This window comes from Triticum urartu, chromosome 4A, assembly GCF_056163025.1.
Source record: "Triticum urartu cultivar PI428250 chromosome 4A, HENAU_Tu73, whole genome shotgun sequence".
In the NCBI taxonomy this organism is placed as follows: Eukaryota; Viridiplantae; Streptophyta; class Magnoliopsida; order Poales; family Poaceae; genus Triticum; species Triticum urartu.
The window spans coordinates 441,474,309-441,497,552 of NC_141876.1; the positions used below are offsets into that span (position 1 = coordinate 441,474,309).

At 42.9% G+C, this 23,244-nt stretch overlaps 1 long non-coding RNA gene across 1 annotated transcript; it reads left to right on the plus strand.

Annotated features, from left to right (window-relative positions):
* The first annotated feature begins 1,886 nt into the window (after positions 1–1,886).
* LOC147976112 (uncharacterized) lies at positions 1,887–3,993 on the plus strand. The gene is made up of 2 exons (XR_015601322.1): positions 1,887–2,795; positions 3,638–3,993. It is a non-coding gene; the product is annotated as an uncharacterized LOC147976112 (long non-coding RNA).
* Positions 3,994–23,244: the final 19,251 nt, after the last annotated feature.

Here is a 23,244-nt window from a genome sequence, read left to right on the forward strand (position 1 = left end):
GGCGCTAGGTCATCGGTGATTTGGATCATGACGAGTACGACTCCATCAACTCCGTTCTCTTGAACGCTTCCGCTCACGATCTACAAGGGTATGTAGATGCACTCCCCTCTCCCTCGTTGCTAGATGACTCCATAGATTGATCTTGGTGATGCGTAGAAAATTTTAAAAATTCTGCTACGTTCCCCAACACTTTCCATCAGCCATATATGCATGTAGTATAGCCTATTCTGTTCACTATTCTCTATGTGTTACATTGCCAGCATATTCCATGTGCTGACCCGTTTTCAGGCTGCAATGTTCATGTTGCAGACTTTTCAGACGACAAGTAAGGTGCCTTTAGGTCGTGGTTCTATACTCAGTGATGCCGTTGGAGTTGATGGACTCACTTATCTTCCAAGCCTTCCACTGTTATCGTTATTAGATGGCCTTAAGCCATATTTATTGTAATAAGTTCTCTTTTGAGACATTCGATGTAATGAGTGTGTGATTGCTACTCTGTTATAAATCCTTCAAGTACTGTGCGTGTCAGCATTACTGATCCAGGGATGACACTAAAACACAGAGATCAGACTGTTTGAAGTCTGGTCACTACATTCAGGGTCATTTGACCTTTTAAAGATAAGTGATTTTCTAACCATTTAATGACCCTAGTTCAAATTTGAACTACATCTACATGCAACACCTAACCATAACGGTTTGAAAAATCATATTTTTGTGTACTTGTGTGTGAGTTGAAAACCATAAGACGATGTAAATATCGGGTGTTCAAAAAAGAAAATGTAAAGATCTAGCAAGATAACCAGCCCCCACATGATTGGCACTCTTTCTCGCGGCTCGAGGTTTGGTAGGTGAGTGGCGGGGATAATTAATCAGATATGGATCTGTATTGGAAACCGTCAGCTATTATGTTCACGCATGGATTTTGCTGCGGGAATCGCGTGTAATTTAAAACTATAGTACTCGTAGATTCCGACGATCGGCGTGTGTACCGTCCCCGTCGATCTAGATTCTGGCCTCCAATAAATACTCCCTTGCTCACGTCGTCCCGCCTGCATTCTCATCTACATCCTCCCCTCGCTCACCCACTCTCTCACACACATATCTCTGCCATGGTGCCGACGAGGAGTCGCCGCCCCCCGAGGATGCTCACTCGAATAGCAGCGACGAGGATCCCTACGCGCCACCTGACGAGGTTGCACCGGACCCCCCAACTTTGGATTGGTTTTGGACGAGTACAATCTTTGTCTATGGAAGTCGCTGCCGCCGGCTGAGAAAGTCAGGCAAGTGGCGTTCAAGAAGGAGATGGTGGAGGAGGAATCCAGGTACCAGGCGGCCTGTGAAGCCCGTGATGCCGCCTGGAAAAAGGAGGCGGCGGAGCTTTGGGGGCGGGCGCGCCGTCGTGCCGAGGAGGTGTACGAAGATGGGTACTTCGTGAGGAAGGTCATAGGCGTTGGGCGCCTCGTCGCTGCATGGAGATGGGCCGATAAGCTCCGGCGTGCCACCGACGAGGAGCTTCAGTGGGCACCCAATGAAATGGCAAGATCGTTCGCGCGTGTCCGCCAGCAAAAGGCAGATCGGTACGTCAAGCGCTGCGAGGCGGAGGAGGCGGAGTACTGCCTCCGCACTGGGAAGACGCCGCACCAGGGAGCTGCTGGCGAGGGGCTGCCAGAATGCTGGCCCCAGGAAGGATTATTAGTTTTAGTATCATTCGTTTTCATTTTATGCATTGTACCTAGTAGTTAAGTATCATCACGTATATGTGATGATATATATATATATATAGGACAACACTATTCTAATCTTGGGATTATAATAACTATTTAGATCACGTCAAACCTATATAGAAGGCGCGCGGTGTTCCTGAGATCCCCCACCGGTGAAAAAAAATAAAAACTACCCCACCCGCCCCTAACCTAAGCTCCCCCGATCCCATCTGGCCCCTCCCCTGAACTGCATCGCGCCACCGCCGCCTCCCTCCCCGCCCCGCGCCGCCGCCAGGCCCCGACCACCTCCCGCGCCGTCGCCTGGCCCCGGCCACCTCCCGCGCCGCCGCCGCCCCCCATCGCTGCCGCCCCCACCAGGAAGCCGAGCCAGTGCAGCGGCCACCACCTCCACCCGGCGGTGCAGCCACCGGCCCCCGCCACGCGCACCATCACGCCCCAGCTCCACCGGCCCCGCCGACTCCTGGATCCACTGGCAACCGGCGCCGTCGCCCCAACCTCCGTCTTTCACGGTCGCTCGCGCGTCGTGGCCTCCTTCCCGGACCACCCCTCCGCCGTGCCCCGTCGACTCAGATCGTCGCCGGCCTTCCTCCCCTGCTTCTACCGCGGAGGTGGCCTCCATCTGCCGTCAACCGCCCCCACGACCTGCCCCAGGGCGCCCCCGCGACCTTCCCATGGCGCCCGCGTGACCTGCCCATGGTGCCACCGTCGCTCCACCATGCGTGCGCGTGGCCAGGCTACCTGCAGCGCGAGCCCTCGGCCAAATCCCACTCGCCGCAGCCGGCCATCCCACGCGCATCCGACGCCGCGTCCCTTGCACGTTGCTGTCCAGCTACGGTCGCGGCCCTCCGTAGGACATTGCTCTGGCTACTGCTTCAGCAGTCCAAGTGCCCCACCTGTGTCCATCCGTGCTCCTTCGTGCTGGAACTTGTACGGGCAGCGATGCATGCATCTGAAGATTGGGCTGATGCTTCTTCAGCAAACGCTATGACAAGCAGCCACTTCATGCACCAATCTATCTCTATGTCCCTTCGCTTGTAGCATCATATCATGCTAAATCTCAGTCTCATACATGTAATGAGTTTTATACAAAGAACTGATTTCTTAAATCAAATGCTTAGCACTGAGTTACTTGTAAGATATCAACGAGCCATGTGCTGGGAGTGTCGTGATATGGTACCTGAATAAATTTGATTGTGCTGCATTTATAAGAGGCCGGGGCCCATGTCAAATCATACGTTGTTCCTTATGTCCTAGACCTAGTAGTCATTTATTTGGCAGAGAATATCTTAGAAGTTTGATGAGCTTGACATGTGCTATATAGCTGTAGCATTTGGACATTATTACCTATGAACCGAGAACACACTACTCATTTAACTTCATTACAAAATGCAATATCCATGTACACAAAATTGTACCCTACATTTTTATATTAGTGGGGAATAATCATGTTGTTTACATCAAAAGGATTTCCCAAATTTCATGTGTTTTGTTTTATGTGTGTTTTCCTGTGAGCTTATATGAGAGGTACTAGGAGTTCTTCTTTGTACTATTTTGAAGAAACTGCTCCCTGCTACATGTGAAAATCTAGGAGGCACCTTTTCCGTACTCTTATTTATTTTAAGAACAGATAGCTCTGGAGCTGATAAGTAGTAACATACCACTCAGTTAACTAGGATCGTTGGCTGATTTCATCTTGAGAATTCATCTGCAATCTATCCATGATGCATTCTCTATATTTACTGTTGTTTGATATGCACGAAAATGTGGATAATAAACTCAAAAATCTATCATGACTTAGATAACAGTACCTTGGTAAAAGATTATAGTGATCCTTCGGTGTCTTGTGCTTGTTCTTCATTCATGATAAGTTATATTTCGTTAGCAGCCTTAATAAATGCCCTTCTTATGCTCAGGTACATGAATTGGAAGGAACTTGGAAAGCAAGACGGCAGAAGATGCAAAGTTGTGCAAAGCTGATGGGTATCTGTAACTAGGCTCGTTGAGTGCTCACACAGATGATGGAGTTGAAGGATTTCGAATGACATCGAGCTGACGTTTCTCTCCACCCGTGTTTTCCGTGTCTTGCTGTGCAAAGTTACATTGTATTGGTTGTGGTTAAAATCCTGGGTGCAGCATTTTGAGTATTACCCCTTGTCTAGCATGTTCTAGGTTCTGCTGTCCTTGTAGCATATGAGTTAAAAAGTGGGTCAACAGTGAAAATTTTGGTCTTTATTTTCTATACTTATTTGTCATGAGGTATTGTCTGTTACGTCCCTTTTAATGGCCCTTTTACAATTTGAGACGTTATTTATCGTGGTCTTAAATAGTTCCTCACATCATATCGGAATGTTCAATACAAAAACAAAAATAAAGATCCTGATATGGGTTACACTCTTTTCTGTTCACCTTCCATCAGATGATTGCACATGCTGGGACCTTAATTTCTCGTGAACTTGCAGTCTAACAGACGTGCATATATTTGGCCCAAATATTGTTTATGAACTAATATGTGTGTAAAGATGTTGGCTCTGCCTTGTGGACTTATATACCTTGCTTGCCTTTTCTTTTTGTTCCAATAGTTGAGCTCCATGGCTTGCTTTCCGTGGTTTTTACTCGCAATTTCAAGGAAAAAGGCTCACCTGGAATGCGATGTTGCTTATTCTGGCAAACTAGCATGGTGATTTTGTTGAGGTCAGCCTTCTATTAGATCTTTGAATTGAAGATTAATGGGAAGACCAAAAAAGAAGGAAGATATCAAGTGTGGCAAGGTTTAATATGAGAAAAGCATAAAACAAATTAATTCTCTTAATCCACAAAGAAGTTCGGTTATTATTTGGAAGCAATTTGATTTCAAAAAGAAAATAAAAAATTCAAAATATAAAAACGGAAAAAGATCATGTACTACATGGTGTTTAATATGAGAAAAATGAATAAAAAGGCAAGGTTTTCGTCGTTATTAAAGAATGGAAACAAGAAGTTAAAAAATTAAATAACAAAGAAGTTCAACTTTTAATAATAGAGCGCTTCAAAATTTCATAAAAAGATTAAGAAATAAAACCAGGAAGTCCATATTAAAAAGATGGAGAAGTTCGATGATTATAGAAAACTTAGTTTTTCCTCATTATTAAAGAATGAAAACAAGAAGTTCAAAAACTAAATAGCAAGAATTTCAACTTTTAATAATAGAGCACTTCAAAATTTTGTAAAAAAAGATTAAGAAATAAAACCAGAAAGTCCATATTAAAAAGATGGAGAAGTTTGATGATAATAGAAAACTCAGATTTTTCTCGTTTAAAGAATGGAACCAAGAAGTTCAAAAAAAGCAAGAAGTTCAACATTTAAAAATAGAGCGCTTCAAAATGCATAAAAAAGGATTAAGAAAATCAGATTAAAAATTCATAAAAAAACTCAGATATTTTCACGTAACCGAGAGAAGTTTAGATTGATAACTACCAGAAGTTCACGTACTACACGGTGTGCATTTTGTATTAAAAAAAGAATAAAAAAGCAAATGCTAAAAAGTTTTTTTGCTAGAAGTTCAAGTGCTCAGCCCGAGAAAGTTCAAAAATTCTTGTGAGAGGTTGAATAAAAATACGTGACAAAAGTTCAAGGTGAAAACAACGAGAAGTTCAACTACTGCAAGGGATGCATTTCAAATGAGAATAAAAGTATAGAAAATTAAAAGCTTAAAAGGTCTGTTGAAAGAAGTTCAAGTGCTTTGTCCGGGGAAGTTAAAAAATTCTTACGAGAGAGGTTCATCTTGTATTTCCATGTTCGATTTTTGTTGTATAAAAATCGAATACAATTATTTAATCAAAATATAAAAAAGGTGAAGTTCAAATTGAAATAACATAGAAGTTCGGAGTTTATTAAAACCTAGGATTTACCCGTTCAAAAAATTAAAAACACAACGCCATTTTTTGCACTTTTAAAAACAACCTCATAAACGAAAAAATGGTTGCTAGAAGTTCAAGTGCTCGACGAGGAAAAGTTCAAAAAATTCTTGTGAGAGAGGTTTACCATGTATTTAGATGTCCAAAATACATAAAAAAAATATGTTGTTTTTTGTGTTTTAAAATAACTCTCTCAAAGCAGAGAGAAGTTCAACGTGATAACAACCGGAAGTTCACGTACTACATGGTGCGTGTTTCATATAAGAAAAAATACAATAAAGTGAAACAGAGTGAAGTTCAAACAGACATGCCCCAGAAGTTCAACTACTTCATGCAGTGCAAAAAACAGCACGTCAAAAACAAAGTGAAGTCCAAACAGACATGCCCAGAAGTTCTACTACTTCACGCAGTGCATTTCCGTTCGCGATGAACGCAGAAATCATGATCTCGCCATTTTCTAATTTACCTTAAAACGACAAGAATATTATTTGTGTAAATTCAAGTCCTCGGTCGGAGAAAGTTAAAAAAATATTGTGAGAGAGGTTTGTACAAAAAGAATATTATTTGTGTAACACTGACGAAATGGATGAGAAAATTACAAACGAAAATACGTCACAGAAGTTCAACGTGAAAACAGCAGGAAGTTCACCTACTACACTGAATGAATTTCAGATGAAAACCTTTCAAAATCGCCGTGAGTATGAAAAAATGATCAACACGGGAAAGTTGCGTGTTTACAGCAGCTTTCCATCGGTATATCACCCGCTCAAATCCCGTGAGTGGGATGGAGAGCTACGAGTAGTGGATGAAGATCTACAAGCAAAAAAAATCATGTGAAAAACAGAGTGAAGTTCAGGTACACACGCCGAGAAGTTCAGGTTCTTCATGCGGTGCATTTTCGAAGAATCTGTTTCGCGATATAGGCAGAACACATGATTCCGCCGTTTTCGAAATTACTTGAAAACGGCTAGGAATCAGAGAAAACCATCAACATGAAAAAGTTTCGCATTTTCCGTAGCTTTTCAACGGTATATTATTTGCACCATTCCGATAAAGTTTGTAGAAATTACGGCGAAAATACGTTTTTATCCATTTTCAAAACTGACATAAAACCGTAATGAATTAGGAGAAACAATATATACAAAAAAGTTTCGCATTTCTTCAAGCTTTCCAATGTCATATCATTTGCTGCATTTGGACATACGGTTAAAAAATTAGCTAAAAAATACGAACTCGGTGGAACTTGTACCGTTTTCTAAATTACTTTTAAACCGTTCAAAATTATAAAAAAACTTTTAACACGAAAAAGTAGCGCATTTTCATAAGCTTTCCAACGCCATATTATTTGCCTCAATTGGATTAGCCATTTAGAAATGGCATCGAAAATACGAACTCGGGTGTTCCGTTTGTGAAATTCCATGATTTTCCGAATTACTCTTTAACAGTAGGGAATTAGAGAAAACTTTCAACATGCGGAAGGAGCGGATTTGTAGCAGATTTCCAATGCCACATTATTTGCCTCATTTCGATAAACGGTTTAAAAATGCGATCGAAAATACGATTCAAGTTTTTTGTACGAAGAAAAAATGGTTTTCAAAACTGCTCTTAAACCGCTTACATTTTGCCAAAAAATTAACTTGGGTCATGATACTGGTGTCCATAGCTTTCCAACGGTATATAGCAAGCCCCATTTGGACACCTTTTAGCTGAAGTTCAACCTAGTACACGAGGAAGGTCAGGCGCGTTACTCGGGAAGTTCATGTTGTGATCAGAATATTATTCACACACATAAACACTATTCTGATCACGGGATCAGAATAATATTCTGATCACAACCTAACCTGCCCCGCTAGTAGTACGTTGAACTTCCCTGTGAACAAGGTTGAACTTCCGCCAACATTGCCCAAATGGGGCTTGCGATATACCGTTGGAAAGCTATGGACACCAATATCATGACCCAACTTAAATTTTTGGCAAAATATAAGCGGTTTAAGAGCAGTTTTGAAAACCGTTTTTTCTTCGCACAAAAAACGTGAATCGTATTTTCGATCGCATTTCTAAACCGTTTATCGGAATGAGGCATATAATATGGCGTTGGAAAGCTGCTGCAAAACCGCTCCTTCCACATGTTGAAAGTTTTCTCTAATCCCTACGGTTAAAGAGTAATTTGAAAAAATGTAAAATTTCGTAAACCGATCAGCTGAGTTCGTTTTTTCGATGTCATTTCTAAACGGCAAATCCAATGAAGGCATATGATACGGCGTTTGAAAGCTTATGAAAATGCACTACTTTTTCATCTGGAAAGTTTTTTTCTAATTTTGAATGGTTTAAGAGTAATTTAGAAAATGGTCCAAGTCCTACCGAGTTCATATTTTCGAGCTAATTTTTTAACCGTGCGTCCGAATGCAGCAAATGATATGGCGTTGGAAAGCTTGAAGAAATGCGAAACTTTTTTGTATGTATTGTTTCTCCAAATTCTTTACGGTTTTAAGTCAGTTTCGAAAATGGCGAAAAACGTATTTTCGCCATAATTTCTACAAACTTTATCGGTATGGGGCAAATAATATACCGCTGAAAAGCTACGGAAAATGTGAAACTTTTTCATGTTGATGGTTTTCTCTGATTCCCAGCTGTTTTCAAGTAATTTAGAAAACGGCGGGATCATGTGTTCTGCCTTTATCGCGAAACAGATTCTTCGAAAATGCACCGCGTGAAGAACCTGAACTTCTCGGCGCGTGTACCTGAACTTCACTTTGTTTTTCACGTGATTTTTTTGCTCGTAGGTCTCCATCCACTGCTCGTAACTCTCCATCCATTCACCGGAATTGAGCAGGTGATATACCGATGGAAAGCTGCTGTAAGCACGCAAGTTTCCCGTATTGATCATCTTTTCATACTCGCGACGATTTTAAAAGTTTTTCATCTAAAATTCATTCAGCGTAGTAGTTGAACTTCCTGCTGTTTTCACGTTGAACTTCTGTGACGTATTTTTGTTTGTAATTTTCTCATCCATTTCGTCAGTGTTACACAAATGATATTCCCTTTGTATAAACCTCTTTCACAATATTTTTTTTAACTTTCTCCGGTCGAGGACTTGAACTTACACAAATAATATTCGTGTTGTTTTGAAGTAAATTAAAATGACGAGATCATGATTTATGCCTTCATTGCGAATGGAAACACACATCGTGAAGTAGTTGAACTTCTCGGACATATTTGTTCGAACTTCACTGTGTTTGAACGAAAATGCCCAAAATGGCATTGTTTTTTGTTTTTGTTTTTTGAGCTTATAAATCCTAGGGTTTAATATACTTTGACCTTCTTGGTTATTTTAATTTGAACTTCACATATTTTTATTTTTTGAGTAAAGAATTGTGTTCGATTTTAAAATAAACATCGAATTTGTCTTTTCTCTATTTTTGAACTTCATGATTTAATCTTTAGTATCGGGGAAAATCCTAGCTTTCTTAAAAAATGGGGATTTTTTTTATTTTTTAGTTGTTCCCTTATTTTAATTCAAACTTATTAGTTGATTCTTTAGTAACGAGAATGAGAGGTTTTTACAAACTTTGAACTTCTCTGTTATTTTAATTTGAACTTCTTAGTTTTTTTCTTTAGTAACCAGGAAAATCGAGTTTTTTGAACTTCATCAAAATTGAGCATGTAAATCCTAGATTTTTATAATCTTTGAACTTCTTTGTTTCTTAATTTGAACTTCTTAGTTTTATTCCTATAAAAGGAAAAAATTATTTTTAAGTAAACATCATACAACCTTTGTTAAATTGAACTTCATACATTAATTTTGCACAGAAACAAGAAGAATTTGAGTTTGTTGTATACATCAAACTATTCCCTTTGGTAAATATTGAACCGCTTCATTATTTTAATTTGAACTTCGAGGTGTTTCCAAAAAACAAAGAAAATCACTTTTTTCGTAGTCTTTTCGTTGAACAACTTCGTTATTTAAAGTCGAACTTCTGGGTTCTTCCTTATTTAAATTTGTACTCCGTTATGTCTAATTTTTTAATTTAACCATTTGGTTTTGTTTTTATAAATGGGGAAATCCTTTTTTGATAAACATCAAGTTGTTCTATTTTATTTTTAAATTTGAAATTCTTTGTTTCAGTTTTTTAGAAATAGGAAAATGCTTTTTTTTAATTTAAACTTCATGTTTTTTACAATTTGGACTTCTCAATTTTTTTTGAAAGGGCATCAAGTCAAGTTTTTCATAAGCCAAATATAGAAACAATCGAACAAGAAAAATACATAAGTTCCATTTTTTTACTTACAAGGCATAAAGACTGTGTCTTGAATTTTGGACTAGGCTTCATTGCACTGAGCAGCTGGTTTTCACTTACAACTGAACGCGAACTTTGTTGGTTTTAGTCTTTGACCTTACAAATTCGGTAGATACAAAAGGATGTGAGAACTTTCTTCTCCAGTATCATACGAATTTCTCAAGTATTGTATCCACATAAATAGAAAAATCTAAAATTTTGATTTATACAAAGTAGATAGAAACACATATATTTGCATGGGTGTAGTGTACTGGTCGACCAATTCATCATCACACATTCATACAAAACCTAGATGTCGTGTGTGCGGCAGCGGAGAGAGAGGAGCTACGAAAGTTCGATTAGAGATGCAAGGGCAAGCCACACGCGATGGATGGAGATCAGGCCCGTAACTCCCCAACCTCACTTATTGTTTTTATGGGGAAAATGCTAGGTTTTGATACAAATCATATTGTTCTCTTTTTTAGAAAAAAATTGAACTTCATGGTTTTATTTTATTTTGAAATAGGAAAATCGGTTTTTTATTCTTGCTTTTATTTTTTAGAAAAGAGAAAATTCTAATAAATTATGGATATTGAACTGCTATGTTATTTTATTTGACCTTCTTAGATTTTTTAGAAATGAGAAAAAGTTTCTTCTAAGTCGGGCCTTGATTTTTTTTTCATTTTTGTTAGTTTGTTTTTGAATGAGCTCCTTTGTGTTGCATTGCTCGGGGACGGTGAAATATGAACTTTCCAAAATCAAGAATATGTATTTCAGCGGACCCTTTTTAAAATGTAATTTGTTATCGCTTGTATACTTTTGTTTTATTGCACATACATAACATTTGTTGTGAATTTACATGAATCTTTTTTTCCTGCTCGTGAAAAGAAAAAGAATGTTTAACACCAAGACATGAAGACTGGAGAAAATATTATATAAGCTTTTAGAACATACAAACACAAACACAAACAGGAGTATATATGAGAGCACACTCGACACACATAATAGAGCATGCACACATGGGAGCACACGACACACACGAAGTACCCACACAGAGACATATGAGACACCAGACTTAGGACAGACGCAGGAGTACATAACACTCTTTCTTTTGAATTTTGAACTTCTGTTTACAGAAACTTCTGAATATCCTTTTACAAGCTCGAGGCCATCAGGTTCTAGCAGCAGCCCAAATTTCAGTTATCTGAACTCTGAAGAATAATACTACAGCTCTATGGGAACTTCTCGACGCATGTATTTGTGACCTCGTCAGCTTTGACATGCAGCTGCGCGAGCATGCTCCTGGCGGCGGTGCTCCTCATGTTTTGGGGATTTGAGCTGGCTCGCATGGTGCACCTAACAACAACACACGGGAGCACGCGGCACTGCAGTCCACACATGTTGAGCAACACTGCATACTTAACTAAAGATGTCTGCACACGCATGACATGTCGACACGCATACTTAACTGAAGATGTCTGCACACGCATGACATGTCGACACGCATACTTAACTGAAGTTGGCCTGCTGAAAATCGACACAGTGGACTGCAGCATGCTAATTACCGCTGAAAATGGTCAGCCATACTAATTACTACACAAAATGGTGAAGAATAGTTGACAATGTGCATCCATACTATTTTTCTTGAGCATATGAATGAACATGTAGGCATTTAACTATAGAAAACCATCTCTATCTACTGTAAATTACATCCATACAAAAACAAAATTGACTAATTACTCCCAAAAGCACCAGAAATAAATAAAAACTGAGAGGATAAATAAACAGAGTAGTTCAAGACGGGTTCGGCTCGTCTGCAGTATGGTTATTACTGCATAGGTGTTGTAGCTCCTAAATCTGTCGTTCATTCCAATCAAGTGGTTCTCCTTCCTCCTGTTAATTATTTAATTATTAACAGGAAAAAACACCACGTCGGCGTTAGACGCTGCAACGACAGTTCTCCACCTCCAAGCGCCGGCCAGCACGATCATCCACATAGCCGCGTAGGTGAAGTCGACACAACGGTGACATCTCGGAGTCTAGGAGCTCCCCCGCCCTGTAGTTGTAGTGGACCTGTAGCTATAGGACTGAAGCACAAGATCCTTAGGCAAACCATGAGCATCGCCCGTCCTTGAAGCCTAACTATTGGCTATTGGTGGCTGGAGCATGAAGGACAAGCATCAAGGTCCGGTGACGCCTCGTTCAGTAGTGGCAAGAAGACTTGCTCTGTAGCTTCTATGCAACTATACGACGCCCGAGCAAGCTTCCGGTGCCAGTGCCGTGCTTTCACTTGCGCGGCTGGGCCGGCAACCTGAACCAAGCCGGCTGGTGTATGGAGCTTGAGGAGCCAAGGGCAGCATGCTGCGGTTCAAACACACCTACGAAGGAAGGTAAACGCGGTGGCCGTCGCTGGTAGCGGTGGCCGGTGGGTCGAGGCGTGCGGGAGCATCACACATGTTGGGCAGAATCAAATCGAACTTCAAGATGGAGAGGAGGCGGACGGCATTGGACGAGGTTATGGCATGTAGTAGAATGTTCGCGTTGGAAGCAGAGGAGGCCGCCTCCGCCGTGGATCAAGGGGAAGGGAGTTCCCCGGCGTGGTTCCAGGAGGAGGGAGGCCGCTGCCACCGTGGATCCAGGGGAGGGAGGCGCCGTCCAAGTAATTGCGCGCCGGGCCGGGGCGACAACGGCGAGAGGCGCGTCGGGGGATGGGGGCCAGCGGTGGGAGGCACGCCGTGGCTGGGGCGACGGCGGCGAGAGGCACATCGGGCAATGGGGGCCGGCGGTGGGAGGCGCGCCGGGAACGCGGTGACGGCGGCGAGAGGCGCCTCGGGGGATGGGGGCCTGCGGCGGGAGGCGCGCAGGGGCCGGGGCGACGGCGGCCAGAGGCGGTGGATCCAGGGGGTGGCGTCGTCGCGGTGGATCCAGGGCAGCGGATAGCGGGAGGTTGGGAACGAGCGGTCGTGGGTGGTGGGGTAGGATTTCTTTGTGTAGCGGGCTGGGAGTTCGGAAATAATTCGCTCGCCCCTATAGGCCATGTGATTTAAATAGTTATTCTAATCCTGGAATTAGAATAGTGTTGCCTTATATATATTATATCTATATATAGAAAGAGAGGATGGGTCTATTATGATAGCACCCTTACGACTCTTATTCTAATAACAAAAACCACTTATTTTGATAACACCTCCTAACCTCAGCCCACCCACCCACGCACGCACTTACCTCTACATCTCTTCCTCCCCTGTCCCCTCGATCCCCTCCGCCTCCACCACCATTCTTCCCCCCAGCCAACTCCCCGCACCACCAACCCCAGCGCGCTGCTGGCCATCCCCCCATCCCTCACCCCCACGCCCCAGATCCGTCGCCCGGATGCGCGATAGGAGCAGTTACTAGCCCGGATGTGTCGCCGGGAGCCTACCACCCCGGCATCCTCCTCCCGTGAGCCGGCCACGGGATCCGGGCCTCCCCCGACCCGCCTCGCGACCTACCTCCCTCGCGCTGGCCTGCACCACCTCCGTCCAGCCGCCGTCCCCCGACACACGCGCCGCCGCCACAGACCTTCGGATCTTGGCCGCCGCCAGCCCACCGTGCCACACCGGCACCTCCCCGGTCATCTACTTCCTCGCAGGCCGCATGGCGGGTCGCTGGCTCCGGCCCGCACCACTTCTGCGTCCCTCGGGTACCGCCTCTCCCGGATGGAGGTCTACCTGCGCCGCACCTAGGGACACAGAGGAGGCAGAGGCTCTAAGCCGCTAGCCTTCCCCACCTGCAGCACCTGGGGAGTGAGCAGCACGCCAGCTAGGAGAGAAGCGAGAGCACCGCCACTCCTCACCTCCCTCGCTTGATTCTTGCAGTTCGGTTGCGCACACCCATGCGGTTTGTCCCTGCTAGCACCCATGTTGTCTTATATGCATCGGATACGACAAGCTCTATCACCACGCGCCGGCGGCCGGATCCCCACCTGCGCGTGTGCAGCCGGACTCCTTCCTCCACCGCAAATCTGACCCCCTCCGCCTCCTTCTCATTCAGGCGACCTTCTCCCCAACCTCTCTGCCGACCCCCTTTCCTCGTATTCCGGCAAGGTCTCAGCCACCAACTGCATGCAGTACGGAAGTGCGACGCCGTGCGCATCCTGTCCCAGAATTTTTTGGTGTTCAGAATAATTTATAGTGTTTTCAGAAAAACTGATGAGTAGCGCAGTACAGTTCAGAAGCTTTCATTTTGTACATTTTCCAGTGCGTTGATGCAGTTCGTCAGTCTCCGGCATGTGTCGTGCAGTGCGGTGCACGCATTCATGCAGTCCGGTGGCGGTGCCGATGTAAGAAGTGCGGTTAGCAGTTTGTCGCCAATCAACCCCCTCCTACTCCGTTCGAGCTCCTTGCCGTGATCAGGCCGTGGGCTCCTCAATGGCGCCGGAGTGGACGGATGGGTCCAGGATGGCGATGGCTCCGGTTGCCCAGGGCGAGGGTCCCCTCTCTACAGCTCACTAAAGTTTGTTTTGTAGCTCACTGAAGTTTGCTTTGCAGCTCGCTTGCTGGTACAGTGCATTGGCAACGCCTTCGTGCAGTTGAAGCAACGTGTGCGTGCAGTACGTCCGGCGAGTGCGTGTGGTTCAGCGGCTAAAAGCATTTGCATTCTCCCTATGTTAATGTGTGTGGTTCAATGCATTTTATAAAAAGTGCAGCAGGGTTGTATTTTGTGTGTGATTGTACTGTGGAGATAGAAAAAAAGACTATTCATGTGGATTATTCAGTTTGTAAAATCTTTTCTTTGTAAAAGCAGTGCGCTCAATGAACCGAAGAAGTACATTTTTCAAAGTTCATTATCAAAATATGTATTAAATAAAAAAAATCATGAAGTTCGTTTGCCCGTTTGATGTAGTGCGGTTTTCAGTTTAAAAGCAGTGCGGTTTTCTTTCTTGTCTTTACAAATTTACGTCCCACAAAAAAGAAATCACGCAGTCCGCTAGTCCGTCTGATGCAGTACGGTTTTCAGTCTAAAAGCAGTGGAGTTTTCTTCCTCATTTTCAAAAATTTGAGTCAAAAAAAAAGAAACCATGCAGTTCTCTTACTCGTCTGATGCAGTGCGGTTTTTCATCCGATGCAGTGCGCTTTTCAGTCCGATGAAGTACGCACGTCAATTTGGTTGTTGCGAAAAACAGAGTATCCGCATTTCAGTAAATTTAAAATTCATCTTAAACCGTAAAGAATTAGAGAGAGTATTCTACATGAAAAAGTTGTGTCTCGTCGATATATTTCCAACGGCATATCATTTAAATCATTTCGACGACCGGTTTGTAAAAATTTCGCGAAAAAAGGCCGCTGCCACTTGTCATCTGCCACACGATTTTTGAAATTAACTTAAAACTGTAAGGAATCTCGAAACCATTTCTACATGTGAAAGTTGCGCCTTGTCCATAGATTTCCAACGACATATTACACGCCTAGTTTCGATAAACGATTAAAAAACTAGAGCGAAAACAGTACCGAAAATTTGAAAAAAATTGAAAAACAGAATTCTGCGATTTGGTAAATTTGAAACTACTCTTAAACCGTAACGAATTAGAGAAACAAGTAGATATGAAAAAGATGCGCCTCGACGATATCTATCCAACAGTGTATCATTTGCTTCATTCCGAAGATCGGTTTTGAAAAAAATGTGAAATACGCTCGCTGCCACTCGTTGTGGGCCGCACCATTTTCAAAACTGCTCTTAAACCGTGAGGAATCTTAAAAAGTGTTTAACATGGCGAAGTTGCGCCTAATTCATAGCTTTTCAACAATATATTACACGTCTCGTTCCGACAAACGGTTAATAAACTAGAGCGAAAACAGTAATAGAAAAAACACTGCGTGCAGTTTTTTACCACGGGAAGTTCACTCGCCTCAGTACTGCAGCACACTTGGTTCAAACAATGACGTGCACTTGCGTTGAGCGTGCAGTGCCGAAGTATTATCAGAATAACTATTCTGATAATATTATCAGAATTCGTCACCCTGGGTGAGGAATAATTATTCTTTACCCCCTCTCTATTTTGACATGAATGGACCGTATTTTTACGTTTCATAAATTATGTCTTATTTCATACATAAAAAGAGAACTTAAGAAAATATGTACTCGCAGTAAAAAATATTCTATATTACGTAAAATTACGAATGTAAAAATATAGTGTAAAACATACATAAAATGAGATTTTTCTGGTCTTACAACCTACATTTTTGTTTTTTAATACAAAATTTTACATATTGGAACAATATGCATGTAACTATTTATATTCTAAACGTAATTTATTTAGAAAGCGATTGTAAGATTACCTCGGATAAAGAATAACTTATTCTGCACCTTGGGTGATGAATAGTAACACTATATATATTATAAATTCTATTTTCTATCTGTTTTTGTATACTAATATGAATCTAGCTGTTATCATTCACATATACAGAATGGAAAGTGTATATACACACATTGAAACATAACATATAAGAACGAAAAATAGAGTACACGCAATGAAACAGAGAAATAAACAGAGCAATACTATGATGGCTGTGGATACATAGCTATCCACGTCGAAACGATTCAACAAAATTAAACGCATCCATGAGACCATGACTAGGAGCCCTTGCCTACGGTAGCTCTTGGCTCTGCCTGAACTCGTGCAGGCGTTTGTCCAAGCGATCGACACGCTCACGGTACATCTGGAGCGCGATCTCGAGCTCCAAGTTGGCTATTTCATCGGAGATCACTAGCTCGAGGATGCGACGACCATGTTTCTCTACTGCGCCCAGGTGGACACCTGGGCCAAGGAGGCGGTCGTGCCTACGGACCAGCGCGTTGGCATCCAGTGGGCCACGGTCAAGGTGAACGGTGGCACCCATGCGAACGACGCGTCGGGCGTCCGGTGCAAGTACGGCGTGTCCGGCCTCTGGTGCAAATACGACACTGAGGACCTCTGCCCACTCCTGGCGAGGAATGGGGGCACTGATGGGACGTGTACTGATACGTCTCCGTCGTATCTACTTTTCCAAACACTTTTGCACTTGTTTTGAACTCTAACTTGTATGATTTGAATGGAACTAACCCGGACTGACATTGTTTTCAGTAGAATTGCCATGGTATTATTTTTGTGCAGAAATAAAAGTTCTCGGAATGACCTGAAAATCAACGCAGATTATTTTTGAAATATATAAAAAAAATACTAGAAGAAGAATCCACGTCAAGGGCCCACACCCTGTCCACGAGGGTGGGGGGGGCGCGCCTACCCCCCTGGGCGCGCCCCTGGCTCGTGGGCCCCCTGTCGCTCCACCGACCTCAACTCCAACTCCATATATTCGTGTTCGGGGAGAAAAAAAATCAGAGAGAAGGATTCATCACGTTTTACAATACGGAGCCGCCGCAAGGCCCTAAACTCTCTCGGGAGGGCTGATCTGGAGTCCGTTCGGGGCCCCGGAGGGGGGAATCCGTCGCCATCGTCATCATCAACCTTTCTTCATCACCAATTTAATGATGCTCACCGCCGTGCATGAGTAATTCCATCGTAGGCTTGCTGGACGGTGATGGGTTGGATCAGATTTATCATGTAATCAAGTTAGTTTTGTTAGGGTTTGATCCCTAGTATCCACTATGTTCTAAGATTGATGTTGATATGACTTTGCTATGCTTAATGCTTGTCACTGGGGCCCGAGTGCCATGATTTCAGATCTGAACCTATTATATCTTCATGAATATATGTGAGTTCTTGATCCTATCTTGCAAGTCTATAGTCACCTATTATGTGTTATGATCCGTTAACCCGAAGTGACAATAATCGGGACGATTACCGGTGATGACCGTAGTTTAAGGAGTTCATGTATTCTCTATGTGTTAATGCTTTGGTCCGGTACTCTATTAAAAGGAGGCCTTAATATCCCTTAGTTTCCAATAGGACGCCGCTGCCACGGGAGGGTAGGACAAAAGATGTCATGCAAGTTCTTTTCCATAAGCACGTATGACTATATTCGGAATACATGACTACATTATATTGATGAACTAGAGCTAGTTATGTGTCACCTTATGTTATAACTGTTGCATGATCGATCGCATCCGACATAATTCTCCATCACCGATCCATTGCCTACGAGCTTTTCATATATTGTTCTTCGCTTATTTACTTTTCCGTTGCTACTGTTACAATTACTATAAAACCAAAAATATTACTTTTTCTACCGTTACTACTACTATCATATTACTTTGCTACTAAATACCTTGCTACCGATATTAAGTTTCCAGGTGTGGTTGAATTGACAACTCAGCTGCTAATACTTGAGAACATTCTTTGGCTCCCCTTGTGTCGAATCAATAAATTTGGGTTGAATACTTTACCCTCGAAAACTGTTGTGATCCCCTATACTTGTGGGTTATCAAGACTATTTTCTGGCGCCGTTGTCGGGGAGCATAGCTCTATTCTTTGAGTCATTTGAGATTTATATCTTTTGATCACTATGAAGAACTCGAAAGATAAAAGAACCAAGATTTTTCCCTCAACTACGAGGGGAGGTAAGGAACTGCCATCTAGCTCTGCACTTGATTCACCTTCTGTTTTGAGTAAACTTGCGACACCTGCACATGCTATTGATTCTGATAGGTCGCATGTTATTGATGATGCCACTTCTGCTCTGCATGATGCTTATGATGAAACTACTTTTGTGCTTGATACTACTGTGCCACTAGGTGAATTTCTTGATGAACAACTTGCTAGGGCTAGAGAGAATGAAATTATTGAAAGTGATGATGAAGATTTTCCCCCTAGATATGAATTGCCTGTTGTGCCTGAGGGTTATGTTATGGATAAACAAATGCTAGAGACTTTTTAGCTTGCAACGATAGATCTGATCTTAAGAAACTGTTAGCTAAGCTTAAAGAAAAGTCTTTGAATGCTAGAATGAAATATGACCCTACTTTTGCTACTTCACCTATCTTTATTACTGACAAGGATTATAATTTCTCTGTCGATCCTGAGTTAATTACTTTGGTTGAATCATATCCTTTTTATGGCTATGAATCTGAAACTGTTGTGGAACATCTTACTAAATTAAATGATATAGCCACCCTGTTTACTCATGATGAGAAAACTCGCTATTACTTTATCCTTAAGTTGTTTCCGTTCTCATTAAAGGGTGACGCTAAAACATGGTTTAATTCTCTTGATCCTGGTTGTGTGCGTAGTCCCCAGGATATGATTTATTACTTCTCTGCTAAATATTTCCCCGCTCATAAGAAACAAGTTGCTTTAAGGGAAATATATAATTTTGTGCAAATTGAAGAAGAGAGTCTCCCACAAGCTTGGGGGAGGCTTCTCCGATTACTTAATGCTTTGCCTGATCATCCTCTCAAGAAAATGAAATACTTGATATCTTTTATAATGGACTAACCTGTAACACCCCGGATGTAACTTTCCAATTTGTACTCCAACTCTTGCCGTTTCCGGCGTTAAGTTATATTTATTTCCTCGGGTTCGGGTTTTGTCTCCGTGTGTTGTTGTCATTGTCATGCATCTCATATCATGTCATCATGTGCATTGCATCTGCATACGTGTTCGTCTCATGCATTCGAGCATTTTCCCCGTTGTTCGTTTTGCATTCCGGCGCTTCGTTCTCCTCCGGTGGTCATTTCTAGCTTTCTTTCGTGTGTGGGGATTAAACATTTCCGGATTGGACCGAGACTTGCCAAGCGGCCTTTGTTTACTACTGGTAGACCGCCTGTCAAGTTTCGTATATTTTGGACTTCGTTTGATACTCCAACGGTTAACCGAGGGACCGAAAAGGCCTCGTGTGTGTTGCAGCCAAACACCCCTCCAATTTGGCCCAAAACCCACCTAACTCTGCTCCATCATCTAGAGCGTTCGATCATGATCGCGTGGCCGAAAACCGCACCTCATTTGGACTCTCCTAGCTCCCTCTATGCCTATAAATAGGTCCCCCTCAAAATATCCCGGATCCCCTCTCCCCGAAACCCTAAATCCCAGATCGGCGCCGGCCGGACACGTCCGCCCCGGCCGGACGCGTCCGCTCCGCCGCCCGCGCCAACCACCGCCCGCCACGTGGCATCGCGCCGCCGCCGCCGCCGAAGCCCGCCGCGGCCCGGGCCAGGCCCCGCGGCCCACTCCCTCCGCCGTCGCGCGCCCGCTCCCTTCTCCTCGCTCCGCCGCCACCGAGCCGCTGCCGGCCGCCTTTGCCTCGCCGCGCCGCCGTGGGCGCCATTGCCGACCCGCCGGAGCAAGCCGCCGGCCGCCCCGCGCCCGTCCTCCTCCGCCACTCGTCGCCGCGGCCGAGCCCGCTCGCCGTCGTTCAAGCCCGGCGCCGGCCGCCCTCGTCCTCACCTTCTCCTCGTCGGCCCGGCCGCCACCGACTCGCCGGTGAACAGTGCTCGCGCCGCCGCCTCGGTTTGCGTGCAGATCTGGAAACCCTAGGTCGTTTTTTTCTCTAACTCCCGAAATTGCAGATCCAAGAGCCTCTGTTTGTAGCCCCGTAACTTTGCATTCGTAGCTCCGATTCATGCATATAGCATATCAAAATGTTCATCTCAGAGATTACATCATTTCATTCCATTGCATCATTTTCATTTGAGTTCATCTTGATGCCCGAAATGCTGTTAGAAGAGGGCTACCTGAGTTAATTGTCAGATCTGCTACTCCATTTAGGTTTTTGTCATTTTTGCCATGATTAATGTGTGCATGCTATGCCCTGATGCTCTACATGTGTTTTGTTAAAGGTTTTGTCATCTTTCCAGAGGTGCAACCCATGTATTTTTGTGATGTGTGTGGTGACTTGTGCAAGCTTGCAAAGTGGTGCACTTGCTAATTCTGTTTTCAGGGACTTAGCAATTTCACTAAGTCCTGGAGCTGTTTATCTCATGTTGCCATATGTTCATGTTGTTTCCTAGTGATCCGTGCCTCTTTTGAGGATGATCAGTAAGGGTGTTTTGTTAATCTTGTAGTGCTCTATCCATCCATTTCTTTGTTTGCAATTATGGAGCACCCTAGCTTGAGTCAATCGATCTCTACTTTTGCTACTTTGTGAATCTGGGCAGATTGTCAACTTGTTTGCAATTTTGCCGATGATGTTGTAGTTGATCCGTGCATGCTATGCTATTGTTCTTGTCATGTCTAGCTTGAATTTTGTGCCTTCTTGATGGGTGTATGCTTGTATTGCCATGACTTGCACCGTAGTGAGTGCATCGAGCTCGTAAACATGCCTACTTGAGTTATATTTCAGCATGTGTCAGTTTTCACAAAGTCTGAAAACTGATTATGTTTTTGCTATGTTCACATGCTTGCATTTATATTTTGTGATCCCTTTTGGCTCAAGGTCACTAAGGGACTTTTGTTAAGCTCTTTGAGTAGCTCCATGCCATGCTTTACTTTGCCTTGTTCAGGTCTTGTAGCATGTAGTTTTGTTGCTCCGAAGAGGGCTAACTGATCTGAAATTCCAGACAAGTGTTAATTTCACTAAGTCTGAGATCTGCTTGTCATTTGCATTTTTGCCATGCTTGTTTGAACCTGTTAATGGAGGAATTGGCCGTAGCCCAGTGCTAGACTTTTGTTAAGAATCATGAATGCATCCCTGCCATGTATTTTGTTGTCATGTTTGGGTGTTGTAGCATGTTCATCTCATTGCATTTAGATGGCTACTTGCTGTAAATCGCAAACCGGTGTCATTTTTGAATCGCTTGCCATTTCCAAACCGTAACTCTAATTTCATCGTTCTTTATATCGTTTTCAAGCGATTTCATCTCATCTTTCCAGTGGCACACTTGGATTTCCATGTTTAGGCTAGGTTCATGCATTTCCTGTCATATCTTGCATTTTTGCATCCCGCATCACATTCCGCATAGCATATCATCATTGTATCATATTGCTTGGTCTTGCACGTGGTTGATTGTATCCTTGTTGCTTGTTTGTCTTGTTTGGGTAGAGCCGGGAGACAAGTTCGCTAACGAGGAGCCCGTTGAGTTTGCTTTCCGCCTTTATTATTTACATTACATGGGATGTTGTGAAGATTGCCTAACTTGCGACATATGCCTTCAATGCGATTATGCCTCTAAGTCGTGCCTCGACACGTGGGAGCTATAGTCGCATCGAGGGTGTTACATAACCGATGCTTCCAGAGACTACCTGGATAGTTGTGTTGGTTGTGTTTTCAGGAAAAGAACTGTTGATCAAGCTGAATTGCTATTGAATAATATGTTGACTAATGAAAGTAATTGGACACTTCCTGAACCAACTCCTAAGCCAACTCCGAAGAAAAGGGGTATTCTATTTCTCAGTCCTGAAGATATGCAAGATGCAAAGAAATCTATGAAAGAAAAAGGTATTAAAGCTGAAGATGTTAAGAATTTACCACCTATTGAAGAAATACATGGCCTTGATAACGCGACACATGTAGTAAAGGTGAATTTTCTCTATAGATTTGATGAAGGTTAAATTCCTCGTAATAGGTCTGCTAGCTAATGCTTGGATGAGTTTGATGATTTTATTGTTAAACAAGAAAACTTCAATGCTTATGTTGGTAGACAATTGAAACACAATGCTGATATGCTTGAACACTTGAGTGATTATATGTCTATAGTTAAAGGTGAACTTGAACTTATTAGTAAACATGATTCTATGGTTACCACTCAAGTAGAACAAGTGCTTAAAGCTCAGAATGATTTGCTCAATGAATTAAATAGTAAGAAGAATGATAATGCTGTTAGAGTTATGACTAGAGGAGGTAAAATGGCTCAGGAACCTTTGTATCATGAGGGCCACCCCAAGAGAATTGAGCAAGATTCTCAGAGAGCTAATGTTGATACACCTAGTCCTTCAAGGGGAAGAAAAAGAAAAATGATAGGACTTTGCATGCTTCTAGTGAACCTGTTGTTGACACACCTCAGAATCCCAATGATATTTTTATTTCCGATGCTGAAACAATTTGGTAATGAACATGAATCTAGTGATAATGTTAATGATGATGTTCATGTGGATGCTCAACTTAGCAATGATAGTGATGTAGAGATTGAACCTGCTGTTGATCTTGATAACCCACAATCAAAGAATCAACGTTATGATAAGAGAGACTTTGTTGCTAGGAAGTACAGTAAAGAAAGAGAACCATGGGTTCAGAGACCCATGCCTTTTCCTCCTAAACCATCCAAGAAAAAGGATGATGAGGATTTTGAGCGCTTTGCTGAAATGATTAGACCTATCTTTTTGCGTATGCGTTTGACTGATATGCTTAAAATGAATCCTTATGCTAAATATATGAAGGAAATTGTTACTAATAAAAGAAAGATTCAGGAAGCTGAAATGTCCACCATGCTTACTAATTATAC